This window comes from Malus domestica, chromosome 02 (assembly GCF_042453785.1).
Source record: "Malus domestica chromosome 02, GDT2T_hap1".
In the NCBI taxonomy this organism is placed as follows: domain Eukaryota; kingdom Viridiplantae; phylum Streptophyta; class Magnoliopsida; order Rosales; family Rosaceae; genus Malus; species Malus domestica.
In genome coordinates, this window is record NC_091662.1 from 3,167,241 (window position 1) to 3,186,479 (window position 19,239).

At 35.8% G+C, this 19,239-nt stretch overlaps 1 long non-coding RNA gene and 1 pseudogene across 1 annotated transcript; one reads left to right on the forward strand and one right to left on the reverse strand.

Moving 5' to 3' along the window:
- Positions 1 to 1,984: 1,984 nt before the first annotated feature.
- On the forward strand, positions 1,985 to 13,380 carry LOC103406735 (disease resistance protein RPV1-like; annotated as a pseudogene).
- On the reverse strand, positions 13,114 to 14,867 carry LOC139188411 (uncharacterized). The gene is made up of 2 exons (XR_011571820.1): positions 13,792 to 14,867; positions 13,114 to 13,681 (listed from the first exon to the last, which is right to left on the reverse strand). It is a non-coding gene; the product is annotated as an uncharacterized lncRNA (long non-coding RNA).
- Positions 14,868 to 19,239: the final 4,372 nt, after the last annotated feature.

The window sequence follows — 19,239 nt, forward strand, 5'->3', positions numbered from 1 at the left end:
ATTTTAATGGATTTATAAATCCATGGATTTTTATGGAGTTTAATTGATTTGTAGAGATTCCATATAAAATTTTGATTCAATTCCCTCGAAATCTCATGGAAAGAGGTGAGATTTATGGATACTTAAAATACACTACGAAATCTCTCCAATTCCCTCTAATTCCTCAACTTTCTCAAATTCTTTAAAATCAATTTCTAATTGAATACACCTGGAATGTTATAAACTTCTTTAAAATCTTAATTGAATACACCTGGATTTCTAAGGATTTTAATAAACTATTTTAAAATTCTAATTGAATACACCTAGAATTTCAGAGAATCACTTAAAATCCTGATTGAATACCCCTAGATTCATTAAAAGAATTAAAATCCCTTAAAATCCCAATTGAATACACCCTCCTTAGTATTATGATCTAGTGATATTTCTCTGTACTGATAAGTGAGGTTTTAGGTTCAATTTTCGCCAAAGGCGAATTTGAACCACATTATTTTTAGCTCAGTATGAGGCTAACCCCACCCCCAACCCCCAACCCCCAACCCCCACCCCCAACCCCCAACCCCCACCCCCATCCCCCACCAGTTTGTGTAGAAAATATCAATTGTTTAAAAAAATGAGAAGTTTTAAGTTTGAATTTCATAAATGGCATGTTCAATACAAATTTGTAAACAAATAATTGCTTACAAAATAATGAACTTTGTTAAACAAAAATAATTGCTTACGGTAGAGAGAATAACTATAAACATTATTGAAGTATGTATTTAAATATTTTTAGTTTATATAAATCGATAGGTTGCTATTGCATTATGTGTCTAAATCAAATCACTAACTTGAACCATGCTCTGTATTTGGAAACTCTTCGTTTTTCTTATTTGAATTAGTAGGGTTTGTATTTTTGTTTTCCAAATTTGATTTTTGTGATTTCATTTTGAAAGATATTTCAGAATTTCATAAAGCAGATGTGATTTGATCAATTAAAGCCAACCTGAATTACAGAGGTCTGATTACGGATACACTGCAAATTACCTCACTTTTCTAGCAAGAGTCTGCTGCTTTTTCCAAAAGGAAAAGATTAGCTTGGTTTGATCTCGTATTTGAATTGTACAGATTTGGTTTGATCTCTTAATTTTTGCTGTGCAAATTTTGTTTTAATTAATTTGGGTTGGGCCGAGGAAGCAAATAATTTTTTAAATTAATAAATTTAGTTTGGTTTATACATGTGCTGCTGAATATTATTTACCGAAGCATGAACATCTCAAGAAACTGTTTGTTACAAAGTATTTATTACAACTTTGCACCAACTGTTTTTGTTATGTCTTATAGTTTTAAAACTTACGGTATCACGCGGGCCCTTTTGCTATTAATTTAAAAGGATGGTCTCTATAACATTTTGATTTTCTTTTTGCAATTGTATATGAACCAGCACTGGAGAGTTTTTCAACGTGTTCGAAGCACATCATGAAACGTCATATGTTATCATACAAGTGTCATAATACAATTGGTTTGACACTTAAAAAAAACAATTTCATCCACTTATTTGATAGTTAGTATATCAAACCGTACTTTTGGCATACTAAAAAACTTCTCATAAAAGTGGGTACATTATGAGTATTATAAACAAGTGGTGCTAATTAATATTTATTCTGGAAGGATTAAACCCCAATTAATATTTATTCTGGAAGTATTATAAACAAGTGGTGCTAATTCTTCCCTGCATCCTCCCTCCCACCCAGCAGTATGTTGTTAATAATCGCTTCCTAATGTGAACGACTCTTCACTCACCAGTATACGAAGAGAAGTAATTCCTTCATGCAATATTGTCCGTTAAGATTAAGAGAAATGTGAAGAATTAGATTTTTTTAAATCATTAAAAATAAAATTCAACCATCAACGATTATTTCATTTGATTTATTAAATTATATAAACTAAAACTCAGTTTTCTCACCACAGTTTATTAACAATGAAGGGGAGAAAACTGCCCTTGGTTTCTTCTTTGTTGACCTCAATGTTTCAGTTTCTCTACAGTGGAAAGTCATTTTTGCCCATGTTGGCCTCGCGTTTTTCATTATTCATCTCTGTACTTCGACCGTGCCTTCTTGTTCGCTTTACCTTTTGCTTCATCTGTGCTTTTCATGTCTTCCTTTCGCCCTCTGTTTTTCTTGAATCCTCTATTGCTCTCGAATCTTTCGTTCCTTATTTCATAAAATATTCACCAAACAGAACCTGATTTTCGTTTTTAAGGGATTTTGTTTGCGCTCTCCGTTTTGAGGGAAGTTGTGTTCCTCTGTAAAGCTAGCTGTAGAACTAGGGTTCTGGGAGTTTTGTGGAAAGTCATAAAATTCGTTTCTAGGGTTCTTAAACTTGCAATTGGCGGGCCAAAACTTCATAGTATTTGTTTCTTTTGCCGTTTGGGATTCCGGAGTTGTCGCTGGATTTCTGGCGAATCTGTAGCGCGGTTTGGGAGCGGGCTGTCTTCAGATCATTGTGAAACAAATTTTATGGAATTCAGGTACATTTTATAATAGCTGTATTTAAGTTTTTATTTTGGATTTGTGGTGAGTTGCAGTGCTTTGTCAAGGCTTTCGTGTTTAAAAGGGCATTTTGTGTTTTGCTACCCCAGTTCATAAATCTCAGATTTGGCAGCAATTGGAACACCACTGTTATTTTTTGGGTATGTTATATGTCCTTCCATTTTTTTATTTATACTGTTAGTGTAGGAACCCATCTGTTGGGTGAAGTGGTAGGTCTAAAAATGGATATCATCCAGTGGAAGAACCCATATGTGGTGTTTATTTTTAGACAAGATGGGAAGATGTAAACAGTTGGAGGTCCATACCATTTTCCAAGTTCTTTGTTAATGTGAATGTTTATGTTATTCTGATTCGATTTGTAAACAAATAATTGCTTTCAAAATAATGAACTCTATTAAACAAAAAGAATTGCTTACAGTAGAAAATAACTATAAATATTATTGTAAAGTGTATATTTAAATATTTTTAATTTATATAAATCGATAGGTTACAATTGTATTCTGTGCCTAAATCAAATCACTAACTTGAACCATGCTCTTTATTTGGGAACTGTGCGTTTTTCTTATTTGAATTAGTAGGGCTTGTATGTTTGTTTTTCAAATTTGATTTTGTGTGATTTCATTTTAATAGATATTCAGAATTTCAGAGGTTTGATCAATTAAGGCCAACCTGATTGATAGAGGTCCGATTACAGGTACACTACAAATCACCTCACCTTTCTACCAGGAGTCTGCTGCTTTTTCCGAAAGGAAAAGTGTAGCTTGGTTTGATCTCTTATTTGGATTGTGTATATTTGGTTTGATCTCTTAATTTGTGTTGTGCAAATTTTGTTTGAATTAATTTTTGTTGGGCAGAGGGAGCAAATAATTTTTTAAATTAATAAATTTAGTTTGAGTTGTACATATGCTGTTGAATATTATTTACGAGGCATGATCATGTCAAGAAACTGTTCGTTACAAATTATTCATTACAACTTTGCACCACCTGTTTTGTTATGTCTAATAGTTTTAAAACCCGCAGCATCGCGTAGGTCTTTTTACTAGTAGTCTAAAAAGATAGTCTTTCTAACATTTTTATTTTCTTTTTGCAACTGTATATGAACCAATAATGGAAAGTTTTCAATGTGTTCGAAGCACGGCATGAAACGTCATATGTTATTATACAAATATCATAATACAATTAGTTTGACACTTGAAAAAACAATTTCAACCACTTATGTTAATACTTAGTGTATCAGATTGTGTTTTTGGCACATTGAAAAATTTCTCATAAAAATGGGCATATTAAGAGTATTATAAGCAAGTGGTGCTAATTAATAAGTTATTCTGGAGGGTTTAAACCCCAATTAATAAGAAAATTCAGAAGAAAGAAAGTAGCCACTTGCTAGCAAAAGGCAAGGAGAAAGCAAAAAGGTGGGATATTGGATTGGGATGCGAGTGGAGGACACGTAGGTGTTCTTGTTTATATCTAGATATTATCTTGAGTGCCTTGGCATTGCTCCATCCATCTTTTCCTTGCCCTGCCAGTCATGTGCCAAAACCAAGGAAGAAAATATTGGTAATATCGGAAATATCGGTAGTCCGAAAACACGGAAATATCGATGGAAATATCGGAATAATATCGATATCGATAAAAATTACATGGAAACCATCGAAATTGTAAGAAAAACTTGGAAATTTTTAATGAAACTTTGTAGGATGTTTATTTAGTCAATTATCTATTAGTTTATCACAAAAAATTGGAAGGAAATGCATTGCATGATGGATTTAACTGATTTAAGTTGATTATATAGCGAGCTGGCAAACATTGTGAGTGTAGAAAATATGTAGTAATTAATGAAAGAAGTTTAAACACACCATAATCATTTATATATAATTAATTAGTACAATATTTGGAGGTTTTATTTAGGATATTAAAAAAAAAAAAAAAGGAAGTGAATAAAATGATGAAGAATAATGTGCCGAATTTGACACTTTAAATTTCTTACACATAAGCATGCGTCTAGGCGTTGAAGTTCCAAATTATAGTATATCAATTAACGATTGAAAATCAATACATTGAATAAGACTAAACTTTAATTTGGATGCCGATTATGTTTTTTCAAGTTTATATAAAGTAAAAGAATTGAATTTTGGAAGCCAGGAGTGTGTCAATTGAATTTTGGCCGGCGTGCAAGGTATCAATCTCTTCGTCTCGTCGAGTAGTACAACTTTCCTTTTTGTTTCACTCAATTTCGTTGAGTATTGAAAAAGTTATACTCATTTGAATCTTACCCAGTTTCCGGCGACCTCAGTGGATTTAGAGGCAATTTCCGGCCAAACCACAACGAGTCAGACGTCGTGTGAGGTACCATTCTCTTCGTCTCTTCGAGGGCACCAACTTTCCTTTTTGTTTCACTCAATTTCGTTGCTTATTGAAAAAGTTATACTCATTTGAATCTTACCCAGTTTCCGGCGACCTCAGTGGCTTTCGAGACAATTTCCGGCCAAACCACGGCGAGTTGGCCGGCGTTCAAGGTATCAATATCTTCGTCTCGTCGAGTAGTACAACTTTCCTTTTTGTTTCACTCAATTTCGTTGAGTATTGAAAAAGTTATACTCATTTGAATCTTACCCAGTTTCCGGCGACCTCAGTGACTTTCGAGGAATTTTCCGGCCAAACCACGACGATTCAGACGTCGTGTGAGGTACCATTCTCTTTGTCTCTTTGAGGGCTACAACTTTCGTTTTTGTCTTGCTTGATTTCGTTGAGTTTTGACAAAGTTATGGCTGTTTAAAGTGGGTGTAAATTTTCGACCGAAAATTCTGATTTTCTCTCCCATTGGGCGAGTCCCACATCGCCCATGTGAGGGCAGTGAGCAAGCAAATTTTCCTATAAAACCCACATCCCCCCTGCTGAGAAAATCCAAGCTTGTTCGGCCTTTGGGCTATGATCAAGTGAAGTATGTGTTGAGTTTTCTCAACATATTTAAGTATATTTTAGTATTATGACGCGATAATATTGAAAATATCACGATATTATCGATATTTTGACAAAAATAATTTGGATAGTTAAAAAAATTTCGGACCTTCAAAAAATCGATAATATCGGCGATATTATCGATATTTTCTTCCTTGGCCAAAACTATATCAGTCTAACGCTACTTTCTCTACCTTCAATATTTCTACATGAAGATTGATCTGGTCCTGTCATTCAACTTTCAGTGTTGACTATGATTAACCGCTTATAGTTATTTTAAGAACACTTTCAGACAATCCTAAGAATATCAATAACTTCTCGTAAGTATCAACGGTTAAATTTTTACCGTTTTACTTTCGGAATAGGATTCTCTCCTCTTTTTTTTTTCCTCCTCTTTCCTCTCCTTCTATTTGAATGATCATAATTAAGTCACGTCAATATTTTATATTAATTTTATATATAAAGAAAAATATAAAATAGAGAATGTAAGAAAAAAATAAGAGGATAAAAATAGAAAGGGAGAGAATTCTAATTATTTATTTTCAATCTTAATCGTCCAGTGATTAGATTGTGGTGTCGTGGTGTTTCACTGAACATCCTTCCTTTGGGTTTTTTTCATAAGGAATTGGATTCTCTCCTGGGCACAAGGAGCAGATCTTTTTGATCAACACACATAGGTCATTGGATTTTCATCTAACAATTTAAATTAATATAACTTTAAATAGACCTTTTTGTTTGTAATCGTTGGATAAAAATTCAATGGTTTACGTATGTTGGTCAGGAGAATCCGCTTATTGTGCTCAGGAGAGGATCCAATTCCCTTTCATAAAGCTGCTTTTCTTTTCCACTTTTTTTTTTTCAAAAAGCAGCTCCTGCTTTGGTTTTCCACTTTGTTTTTTTATTTTTTATTTTTTCAAAAAGCAGCTCTTGCTTTACTTTTCCATTTTTTTTTCTTCCGGAAAGCAGGTCCTATTTTGCTTTTTTTGTTTTTTTACTTCAAAAAGCAACTCATGCTTTTTCACTTTTATTATTATTATTATTTTTCTTCCAAAAGGCGGCTCATGTTTTTCCACCGCCTCATTATGTGTCGGTAGAGTTACATGAACACTTTCGCATCCTAGGGCCTGGACTGAAGGTGCTTTATTTTGAATAATAATTAGTTTAATTATTAATTAATATTTATTAATTTCAGATTTTACTCAAATAACATGATTTGTTTATTTATTATAAAAAAATGTTAAGGAGATTCTTTAAAAAATAAGACTCTTTATGAAGTCTATGCCACGTCATATTCTGGACAATATTTTATAATGTTGGAATGAGAATTATGCACAAAACATGAGGTGACGGAGAGTCCATAAAGAATCATACTTTGATAGAATCTTCTTATTACTTCTTTTTATTATATAATCATTAGATTATTGAATTTGGTCGAACTTTAGTATAATTGATTTTTAAAGAGTAATATCGAAAATAAAAATTTAAATTGCAACGTTGCGGAATAAAAACATAAAGCGAAAAAATTTAAATGAGAATCTTATTATCATTGATTCGGAATTAATGTAGGAGGAAGTATAATAAGGTAGATCTTAATTGTTTCTACCCTCTTATTCTTGACAAGCAAACAAGAGCCTTCTCTTCAACGTGAATAAAACATCTTTAGTTTTCAAGAATCTTTTGGATAGTCTTTGTCCTTTCATGTTCCTTTCTAGGTTCTTTCATCTTTTCCTCGCTCTTTCCCTGCATCTTCTCGTTCCCACCCGAGTAGACCCCAACCCAAATCAGACACACCCCTTCTCCCCACCCGAGCCCACCCGCAACCGTTTACTACTTCCCTCAGGGCTACCTCGAGCAATCTTCCACCTCCTCCTCCTCCTGCTCCTTAAGATTGGAATTGCTAATTGGGTTTCTGAATTGTGAACAGGATAAAGCGTTCTGGGTTGGGTTCTCTGCGTTTTCTCTCGAAGCATTCGAATTATGGAGGGTTTGCAGAAGTTGATTGGGAAAATCTCAAAAGACCCCCCAAAATTGGGCTCCGCTTCAGCTTCCTTCGGCCCTCACCGTGGGACTGAAGGTCTTGCCGTCGCTCTGTCTTCCTCCGATCAGTCTTGTATTTTGCTCAACAGACCCGCCAGGTACCTCTAAAGTTTCAGATGTTTTAATGGTACTCTGTAAATTGGGTAGCGTTTGGTTTGGGATGGGAGGCTTGGATTTGTGAGTTGTCTTTGAAATCTCAAATTGTAGGATTTTTTGCTCAATGATTTCCGCAATCATGGTTTAGGGTTCCGGAGGCTTGGGTTTTGTGGGGTTTAGCTTTCAATGATTTTCCATACAGGATAATTAAAAACCATTATGTAAATATTGGATGCTTGTGTGTGATTTTTTCTGGAGTTTGACAAGATGAATGGGAGTGGGTGGCAATGTTTGGTGGGCTCTAACTTCGGTTGTTTCTTCCCTCATTCACCTGGGACTTTCATATATTTTCTCTTGAGACCATCAATTTCCTTTTCGCATAAATGGTAGTGAAGTAGTTGAAGAGTCCCTATCTCATCATTATTTTTTTCGGTCGTGATATGAACAACTGCAGTGCCATCACGGTGGATTCCGCCATGACAGCCCACGAAGTCTCCTCTTCATCCTCCTCCAAGTCAAAACTCTGGAATTACACTGTGTTTTTGAGCTTCAGCGGCGAAACGCGCAATGGCTTCACCGGCCACCTCCACGCGCAATTCAAAGACCGGGGATACCAGGCTTATATCGATGAGGACGATCTAAAAAGAACAAAAAAAAATAAAAGAGGAACTGTACCAGGGAATTGAAGAGTCGAGGATCTCTATCATTGTCTTCTCAAAGATGTATGCAGATTCGAGTTGGTGTCTTGACGAGCTGGTTAAGATCATGGAGTGCAGAGACAAACTGGGGCGAGATGTTTTTCCAATATTCTATCATGTTGATCCTTCACATGTCAGGAAGCAAAATGGAGATTTTGCCGAAGCATTTCAGAAGCACGAAAAGGACATCCATGAAGAAAAAGATGGCAAGACACGTGAAAAGGTAAAGCAGTGGAGATGGGCTCTTACAGAAGCTGCAAATTTGTCTGGCTGCCATCTTAAAATCACTGACAATAGGTAATCATTCACCTGCTTTTCAAACATTATAGTGAATGACTTAAGGGATGTATTCAATTGGGATTTTGAGGGATTTTAATTCTTTTAATGAATTTAGGGGTATTCAATCAGGATTTTAAGTGATTCTCTGAAATATAAGGTGTATTCAATTAGAATTTTAAGTGATTCTCTGAAAGTTTATAGTAAATGACTTAATCTCTCATATAATTGATCATGCTTAATTAATACACCTTAATCTCTCATATAAAACCAAACCGTAAATGGAGTTTAATTAATAATGACTTTCGTTCTTTTAATTAATCACACACACACATATATATAGAGGAATCCTTTAACAACAAGAGGGATCCTCATTTTACAAAATTACGCCTGCGAATTTGGTTCAGTCAGGGATCCTCATTTTACAAAATTACGCCTGCGAATTTGGTTCAGTCAGATTTGAATTGTTTTTGTTTTAGGGGCTTTTACATCCAAATATTTTTTATGAAGTCTTGAGATACTAAAGTAATCTTCTGACATTCTAATATTAATTAATTAAAATATAATTAATAGAAAATTAGATTATAAGCCCTAAATAAGATCTATTTTTCGTTAAAGTTGAGTGTAAGATTAAATATACTGATTTTGGTCCTTTGACTTTATAAAAGTGTGCAAGGGTATTTAATGTGACGTGATAATGAGTTTTAGAATCAGGGACTAAAGTTAGATTTATAAATGTATCCTAGTTATAATGAAAAAATAATCTTATTTAGGTCCTTAAGTCTAAATGCCCCTATAATTAACATGCTTAATTAATATTTTACAGAAGCCAAACATTTATTAGTGTGCTTAATTAATACACCTTAACCTCTCATTTTACACTCCCAACTTTCTATAAAAAAAGGTCGTACCCAGTGCACAAGGCTCCCGCTTTACGCAGGGTCTGGGAGAGGTGAATGTCGGCTAGCCTTACCAACTTTCTATAATTAGAAAAAAAAATATGTTTGTGAGAAGTGTAGAATAAGATTTTTAGAGTGTTAATAACAGTTTCCTTAATTAATACAACTAACTTTTATAAATCAATGAATGACTGTTTCTTTTATTCAGTTAGGTCACAAAATCACATGCTAGTAGCAGCCAGGTAGTGTGTGCGTGTGTGTGTGTAGGAAAGAAATTTGTTTATGTACTGATAACTCCTGCTTTGCCTTCATTGAGTCCCACTAATGAATACGAATTCAATTTTCAGGCACGAAGCAACGGTTATAAGAGAAATTATTGACAAGGTTATTACGAACTGGCTTTCGACCATAAACATATTACCAGTGGCCAAGCACCAAGTTGGAATCGATTCTCGGATTAAAGATATTATCACTTATCTTTCAAGTGATGGATCAGATGATGTTCTCATGGTTGGAATTTGGGGGATGGGTGGATTAGGTAAAACAACAGCTGCGAAAGCCATTTTTAACAAAATTCATCATAAGTTCAAGTTCAAATGTTTCCTTGCCGACGTTCGCGACAATACAAGTAAACATGGCCTGGCTTACTTGCAAGAAAAACTTATTTTTGACGTCTTGAAAGAGAAGTCTGAAATAAGCAGTGTTGATAAAGGTATCAGTCTGATAGAAGATCAATTTTCACATAGAAAGGTACTTGTCATCATAGACAACATAGATGAAGTGGAACAACTAAATGCAATAGCTGGAGATCACAAATGGTTTGGTCCTGGAAGTAGAATTATCATAACGACACGAGATGAACATTTACTAAAGCAAGGGAAAGTGAACAAGACATATCCGGCCCAGGAATTGAATAAAGAAGAAGCTCTAAAGCTCTTGAGTTGGCATGCCTTTGGAAATCGACGGCCTAACGAAGGATTTCTTGAACTCTCAGAAAAGTTTGTTTCTTACTGTGATGGTTTGCCACTAGCCCTCGAAGTTTTAGGTTCTTTTTTGGTTAAAAGACCCATTGCAGAGTGGGAATGTGAATTGAAGAAATTGAAAACAACTCCTGAAGGAAAAATAATAAAACCACTAAGAATAAGCTTTGAAGGGCTAGATGAGACACAGAAGGCTATATTCCTTGACATATGTTGTTTCTTTATTGGAGAGGACAGGGACTATGTCACAAAAGTATTAGATGAATGTGAATTTTTTGCAACAATAGGAATCAGTGTCCTCTGTGAACGATGCCTTGTAACTGTTGAACGCAACAAGTTGAATATGCATGATTTGCTTCAAGAAATGGCCAGAGTAATCATTTCTGAAAAATCTCCTCGTCAGCCTGAAAAATGGAGTAGGTTGTGGAATCCTCAAGATGTCACCAATGTATTAACAAAGAAATCTGTAAGTACATTCCCAATTTAATTTTGACATAATGCATTGTACAAGAAAAGCATATATGTAACCATGCATATGTCTATTATACATTAAATAACATTCATGTGTAAATATGTGCGGTTGCACAAAGAATGTTAAACTAGCCAACAATAGTACTTTCATATATTCATCGTATGTGAATTTGTGTAATGAATAGTAATACAGGTAAACATATGCAAATAATCCGTTTCTTACCACTATAACCTTTTTCTGTTAACAGGGAACTGAAGAAGTTGAAGGACTTGCTCTACATTTCCCTAACAAGTCTAGTTGTTTCAGTACAGAAGCATTTGCCCATATGAATAAACTGAGACTGCTTGACCTCGAGAACGTAGAGCTCAATGGAGAATATGAACATCTTCCCAAAGAGTTAATATGGTTGCGCTGGCATAGATGCCATTTGCAGTCCATACCGGATGACTTTTTTAATCAAGATAAACTAGTGTTTTTAGAGATGATCGGCAGCAGTCTGGTAAATGTTTGGGAGGGTTCCAAGGTACAATCAATTACACAAAATGATGTTGTGTTTCTATTTTGTTTTTGGATTTCCTTCTCTTTTTCATGTCATCTTTCTTTTGGATATTAATTTTAATTTTTCTTTGCTTTTCTGCAACAGTCGCTTCAGAACTTGAAAATCATTAATCTCAGTGGTTCCAGTTTCCTAATTACATCACCGGACTTTTCACAAGTCCCAAATCTTGAAGAGTTGATATTGGATAGCTGTATAAGTTTGTTAGAGATTCACCCCTCCATTGGTAATCTTACAAGACTCTCTTTGGTGAACCTTGAAGGATGTCACAAGCTTGTTTCTCTTCCAAGGGATTTCTATAGGTGGAAATCTGTGGAGACTGTTCTTCTTAATGGTTGTTATCAATTCAGATTCAGAGAACTGCATGAGGATTTAGGGGAGATGGAATCATTGAGAGTACTTAAAGCAGATGAGACATCCATAAGTCAACTACCACATACCACAGTAAGATTGAAGAAACTCACTCATTTATCTTTAATGGCAGCGCCTTGTGGTGAGCGTTCATATGCTTACGGTCTGCCAAGCTTCAGTGGTGATCAAATCACCAACATTCATATCATTCGTCACACAATGGGCGCATTAAATGATGATGGAGTCCCCAAGGATATTGGGAGTCTAATTTCTTTACAATATTTGGATCTTGGAGGGAATGACTTTCATACCCTACCAAGCTTCAGTGGTCTTTCAAAGCTTGAAACTCTACGGTTAAGTAAATGCAAGTTTCTTCATACAATCCCCGACTTACCAACAAATTTGAAATTTCTGGATGCCAATGGTTGCCCTGCATTGGAAACAATGCCTAATTTTTCAGAAATGACAAATATGAGAGAACTGCATGTAAGTGATTCATGCAAACTCACTGAGGTTCCAGGCCTGGATAAGTCATTAAACTCCATGACATTGATTCATATGAGTAACTGCACCAATCTCACAGCTGATTTTAAGAAGAACATCCTACAGGTTCCCCTCTCTCCCTCTCCCCTAAGTTAATTGCCTTCCTATCGAGCGCATGCACACACAAACGCATATGTGCATGTATATATATGACACTTGTTATTGTATATGTAGGGATGGACTTCCTGCGGACTCGGTGGAATTTTCCTCCATTGGAGTTATGTTCCTGATTGGTTTGAGTTTGTCAATGATGGCAATAAAGTCAGTTTTGATATTCCCCCTAGTGATGATCGTAATTTTGAAGGACTGACTCTGTTCTGCATTTCCCAATTTTCTTCCACTCTTGCCATTACTATTATAAATAATACCAAGCATACTAAGTTGCGGGAGACCATCACAATCAGATTACATGTGCGTGATTATCTTTGGCAGGGACATATACCGAACGATAAGCTCAATTTGCAAAGCGGGGATAAAGTTGATGTAATTTTTGGAGACAGTGATTATCCTGATAGAATGGAGAGAACAGGAGTTAATCTAGTATGGGACAAACCTGTAAAGTAAAACATGCATGATTTGCATGGTGCTGGTTATGTTTTTGACCCATATCCACCTCGGTTCTATGGTGAGGCAGCACCAAGCCATGACGCATCTGATAATAATCATCCCAGTAATCAAATGGGAATTACTACAGATGACAGAATGGAAAAGGGCAAAAATTGTGAAGTGAAAGCATCACCTGTCTAGGTTAAGTCTCATCAGATTGGTTCTAGGGTGAGGCACTATCAAGGCGGTGATGCATCGTCATCATCAAGCTCATCCTCATCATCACATATCTGAGTTCTTGGTCTACAGATCACAGCTAGCTTCGTCATCAGCAAGTCAACATTTCATATTTCTTTCAGATTCTTGTGATTTTTCCAGTAAGTAATTGTTTTGAATTTTGAAGATATATTGCATTCAGAAACATTTCAGCATTACAAAAACCCATACAAGTCAAGCATCCAATGATTCAAGAAATACCACTCGAATTCACAGAAATACTTGCCCTACAAATGCATGTTCTCATTTTACTAGCGTAACCGTACTTAATAGTCAACACTGGACATTACTTAAACTAAGATACTTGCAATTCAAGAAGGCCATACCTCCACTGTGAGATACATAGGCATCTGTTTCTTCTTCCTTAGGGTTTTCGTCTGCAAGACCAGCTTTGAATGGGGAAGCGTCACTCTTATCGTCCATAATAATTCTTTTCTCACTCTCTTCACCCACAACATTTTTGGTCTGCATAAAAAGAACATTACTACATTAGCTTCTTAAAGTTACATTTGTACGGCAGGAAAAAAAAAAGAGCACAAATTTTCTAAAAAGATTTTGGGACAAATAAGACTTACAACTGATTTCGAAAGATTCTGTATTTTCCACCAGGTTCTGCCTCACATGGCTGTCTCTGATCACCTTCTTAAGCTCTTCATTTCCACTCTTCAAAAACCCATCAGCAAAACGCCTCAGTTTTTCAAATTCCGTCACAGAAATGTGTTTTTTGTTCAAGTGAATCGTACTGTGAAGCTTCCTGCAACTTGCCAAGCATGACAAGAGAGCATGCAGATCAAGAGCTCCTTTGAACAAGTCTTTGGCAATGTCTTTCGGCTGCTGCCATTCGAACCTCATCCCATTCGACTAGGAATCAATCGTGCGGTTCAGCTTCTGAGCCCCTCTGGACACTTCCATGAGCTGAAAAGATGAAGGGATCTGATACTCCCCTGTGATCACAACATCCTTCTCCGCCTTGTGATCCAAACTTGGTTATCGAGTTCTTCGACTTTCCATCTTCTGCTCTGTTTTCAGGGAACCACTACGATTTTCTAGTCATCCCACAACCAACAATTCCTTTTGGATCATCACATGTAACAAATGATCCGTACACAGCTGATCTCAGATTGTCTTGAAGCATATTCTGTGACACAAAATTACAGTCACTAGAAGTCGGAACATGTCAGATGCTACGAAAATCTCTAAAATCCAATTAAGTGAGCATGTAAATGCATGGTCTTGGATATTCTAGTCAATTGTTCCGAAAGTCGCCGGTATCGGACATGAAATACACTTGGTTGGTTCTGTTTTGGGGAGAGACTAGAGAGACAGGCCAAATAAACAATTTGGTGCTGCCAACAAAGAGTGAGCAGCTAATATGATATATATGAGCAAAAAGCAATCTCGAAGAAAGAGAAGGAAGCCTTGATCTCATTAGCTACTGCATTAAACAGATGCATCAAGAAAAATCCACACACAACGGACAAATTAGCGTAAAAGTACATGAAATAGGCTCAGTCCAAAACTTATAAGAGGCTAAGTTGTACATTTGTTGAATTCATCTAGCGAGGGATATTTCTCTATCTTATCCAACTATTCCTTTGCCTGTAAGAAAACTCCTAGAGTTCAAACAAATTATATACTTCTGCTTTCGGAAAGAGAGAAAAATAGATTATAAATACATGCCAATGATTAAAATTTAAGTTCCTATCACCGCCAAAGCATTCCATCATTCAACGTACCTCATGGCTCAACCTAATAAATTTAACAACTACTCTCAGCTCTAAATCTAAAGAATAATCAGAAATCCAACAACAGTTGGAGGTCCATACCATTTTCCAAGTTCTTTATTAATGTGAATGATTATGTTATTCTGATTAGGAACTTAAGTGAATAAATCGTTTTCGAATTTGTAAACAAATAATTGCTTACAAAATAATGAACTCTGTTAAACAAAAATAATTGCTTACATTAGAGAATAACTATAAATATTATTGTAAAGTTTATATTTAAATATTTTTAATTTATATAAATCGATAGGTTGCTATTGCATTCGGAAAGGGATCCTCGCCGGAAATTTTGTGATCGTGGCCGTTCATCGTGTAGTAAAAAATCATTTGAAATATAAAATTTAAAATTAAATATAAATAGTACTTAACAAAAATTAACTGCACGATATACGATGAACGGTCACGATCACGGGATCCCGAAATCCCCAGAAAAATGATCCCGCTGGGATCATTTTCCATCGCATTCTATGCCTAAATCAAATCATTAACTTGAACCATGCTCTTCATATGGGAACTGTGCATTTTTCTTATTTGAATTAGTAGGGTTTGTATTTTTGTTTTTCAAGTTTGATTTTGTGGGATTTCATTTTGATAGATATTTCAGAATTTCAGAAAGCAGGTGTGATTTGATCGGCAACCTGAATTACAGAGGTTTGATTACAGGTACACTACAAGTTACCTCACTTTTCTACCAAGTGTCTGCTGCTTTTTCCAACAGGAAAAGATTAGCTTGGTTTGATCACTTATTTGGATTGTGTAGATTGGTTTGATCTCTTAATTTGTGTTGTGCAAATTTTGTTTGAATTAATTTGGGTTGGGCAGAGGAAGCAAATAATTTTTTTAATTAATAAATTTAGTTTGGTCTGTACATATGCTAATGAATATTATTTACCAAAGTATGAACATGTCAAGAAACTGTTCGTTACAAACTATTCAATAACTTCTTATAAGTATCAATGGTTAGATTTCTACTGTTCTACTTTCAATCTTAAACATCCAGTGATCAGATTGTGGCGTCGTGGTGTTTCACTGGAAACGTCCTTCCCTTAATAATTTTTTTCAAAAAGCAACTCATGCTTTTCCATTTTGTTTTGTACTTCAAAAAGCAGCTCTGCTTTTCCACTTTAGTTTTTTGTTTCCACCGTCCTATTATATGTTAGGGGTGGGCACTTGAAACCGAAAACTGCAACCGAAACACGAACCAAATCGAACCAAACCGAACGGTTTGGTTTTGCAGTTTCAAAACGGTTTCGGTTTGAAACCAAACCGAATAGGAGAAAAACGGTTTGGTTTCGGTTTCGGCCCTCCGAAACCGCATACCTTTATTAAATGTTAAATTTTAATTGATTATTTTCATTGAGTCCATACATTTAGTATGGACTCAACCACATCATAACATGGCCACATAACATACCATTTTATTTTCTTTCTTCTAGTCCCGTAGTCCGTGGACTAAGACTTTGTGTTCTCTTTCTCAAGTTTCTCAGGTTTATTCATCTTTCTCAAGTACATTTAGTATGGACTTTCTTTATGTTACACTTTCTGTGTGTTTGCAACTTTACTAAAACACATCTACCACCTTTTGTTGTTAAAAAAATTTCACATAGTTTGATTGGTAGGTTCTACCAAAACCAGAGTTATTACTTATTATAATCTTTTTTATGTTTGGGTTTGCAGTACTGGCATTGGAGATTTGATGTGCTCTTAGTTGCCTCAAGTTGAATTATTTTGTTGTGGTCCTTATGGATGTGAATTTTGTTGTCATCAATTAGGTAACCATAATAGTTTTTTCAAACAATGAAACCAAACCGAAACCGTTTGAAACCAAACCAAACCGAATCAAATGGTTTGGTTTCATTTCGGTTTTAGCCTCAAAACCGCACCGAACCAAACCGCAAAAACTTGCGGTTTTGGTTTTGGTTTCACTCAAAACCACACCAAACCAAACCGTGCCCACCCCTATTATGTGTCGGTACACTTTTGTCTAGGGGTGGGCATGGGTAGGGGCGGGCCTATTTTTGAAAGGATCGGACCGGACCCGAAATAAAGGGAGATGGGTCGGGTCGGGCCGGGCCAGGCATTACAAATCTTAAAATAGGAACCGGACCTTACCTGGTCCGGTTGAAACGAGCCGGTTCGGTCCGGGCCCACGGGTCCTCTTTTTTTTTCACTGTTTAAAAAAATTGCACAGAATATTGTAGTTTGCAAACTGCACAGATTGCAGTTTGCACAGAACACAGATTGAAGTTTGCAGTTTGCAAACTGCACAGATCGCATTTTGCACAGAACACAGATTGCAGATTGCAGTTTGCAGTTTGCAAACTGCACATATTGCATTTTGCATAGAACACAGATTGCAGTTTGCACAGAACACAGATTGCAGTTTCTAGTTTGCACATATTGCAGTTTCCAATTTGCATAGATTGCAGCTTGCAATTTGCATAGATTGCAGTTTGGCATCATTCAAAGGCATTACACCACCTATTAAAGAAAGTTACCCAGAAGAAGAGTTTTTTTTAAGCCAATCCGCTCTCCAAGCAAGCAACTCTCTGATCCACCACAAGCAGCTAAGTGAAATGGTGTACTTCCAGGGTAGTTGCACATATATGGAACACATAGATTGAAAAACGCAGTAAACACAAATCTAAAAAATGCAGTAAACACACAGATTGAAATCCCGATCCCAATCCCAATCCCAAATTCCAATCAATAACCAAATCGCAACACAAATCCGAAATCTCAAATCCCAAATCCCACTCCCATCCAATCATTCACCCAAATGTTCATGCATTCATCAACTCCCACCTACAGTTTCTAGTGCTACTGATCCTCCGCATCCACAAAAATAAAATTCGGAGAAGACAGAATTAGACTTACGATAGACGACGAAGTAACAGATGTCGTTGAGGTCTGAGGATGGTTGAATGGGTGGTGGTGGTGTCGATATGTTGGTCGCAGCGGTGGTGATGGGCGTTCTCTGTCGTCGGAGTCAAGTCGAGTCGAGGGATGGTGGGAGGGAGTGAGAGAGAGTGAAAGTCGTGAAAGTCATGAAACTGAAACAACAATCTCTGGAAGTGAAACCCTAGGTTAGAAATTAATGGTTCAGATTGCATGATATGTTATCAATCAATCTCAACCATTGATTATAATTAGAAATGGGCCGGTCTGGGGCCTCATTTTTCTAAGGTTTAGGAACCGGCCCGCCCCGTCTGTTCCCAAAATAAACAAGGCCCGGCCCGTACCCAGCCCAAACCTACACTACCTGCCCCTACCCGTGGGCCCAGGGCCCATTTGCCCACCTCTACTTTTGTCTCCCTAAGGCTGAAGGTGCTTTACTTTGAATAAGAATTAGTTTAATCATTGATTAACGTTATTAATTTCAAATTTTATTCTAATAATATGGTTTGTCTATTTATTATAAGGAAATGCTGAGGAGATTTGCTCAAAAATGAGACTTTTTATGGACTCTTTGTCACCTCATATTTTTTACACAATATTTTGATAATGTTGACATAAAAATTTTGCCAAAAACATGAGGTGGCGGAGAATTCATCAAGAGTCTCACTTTGAAGAATCTTCTTAGGATTTCTCTTTATTATATATAATATTTAGATTATTGAGTTTGTTTGAACTTTAGCATAATTGATATTTAAAGAGTAATAACAAAAATAAAAGATTTAAATTACAACATTGCAAAATAAAAAACAAAATAAAACATAGAGAGAGAAAATTTAAATGAGAATGTCTTAAAAAGTTTGAATATTAAAATGGCTAAATGACAAAGCAATTGAAAGAACAGACTGAATGAATTTTCGTATCTCATTGATAATCTTTACAGTACAAATACAATATATACACAATTGGGGCAAACAATTAACCCTTCATCAATGTCCTAGAAAATCGTATCCCTCTCTTGGTGGGATTTGACAGGTAAATATATTACAAAATATTTCTTAGGATAAGGATTGTCTGCCCTCCTAGTTGTGGTGACCTTCTATACCCTCCTATTTTATGCGGTCACGGTTAAGCCACGTCAATATTTTATATTTTTATTATTTTTTATCTTATTATCTTATTAAAAAATTAATATAAAATATTAACGTGGCTTAACCGTGACCGCACAAAATAGAAGGGCATGGAAGGACACCACAACTAGGAGGGCAGACAATCCAAATCCTATTTCTTAATAGAATGTGACTAACATTGGTTGGGAAGTAGTGTAAGAGGAAATATAATAAG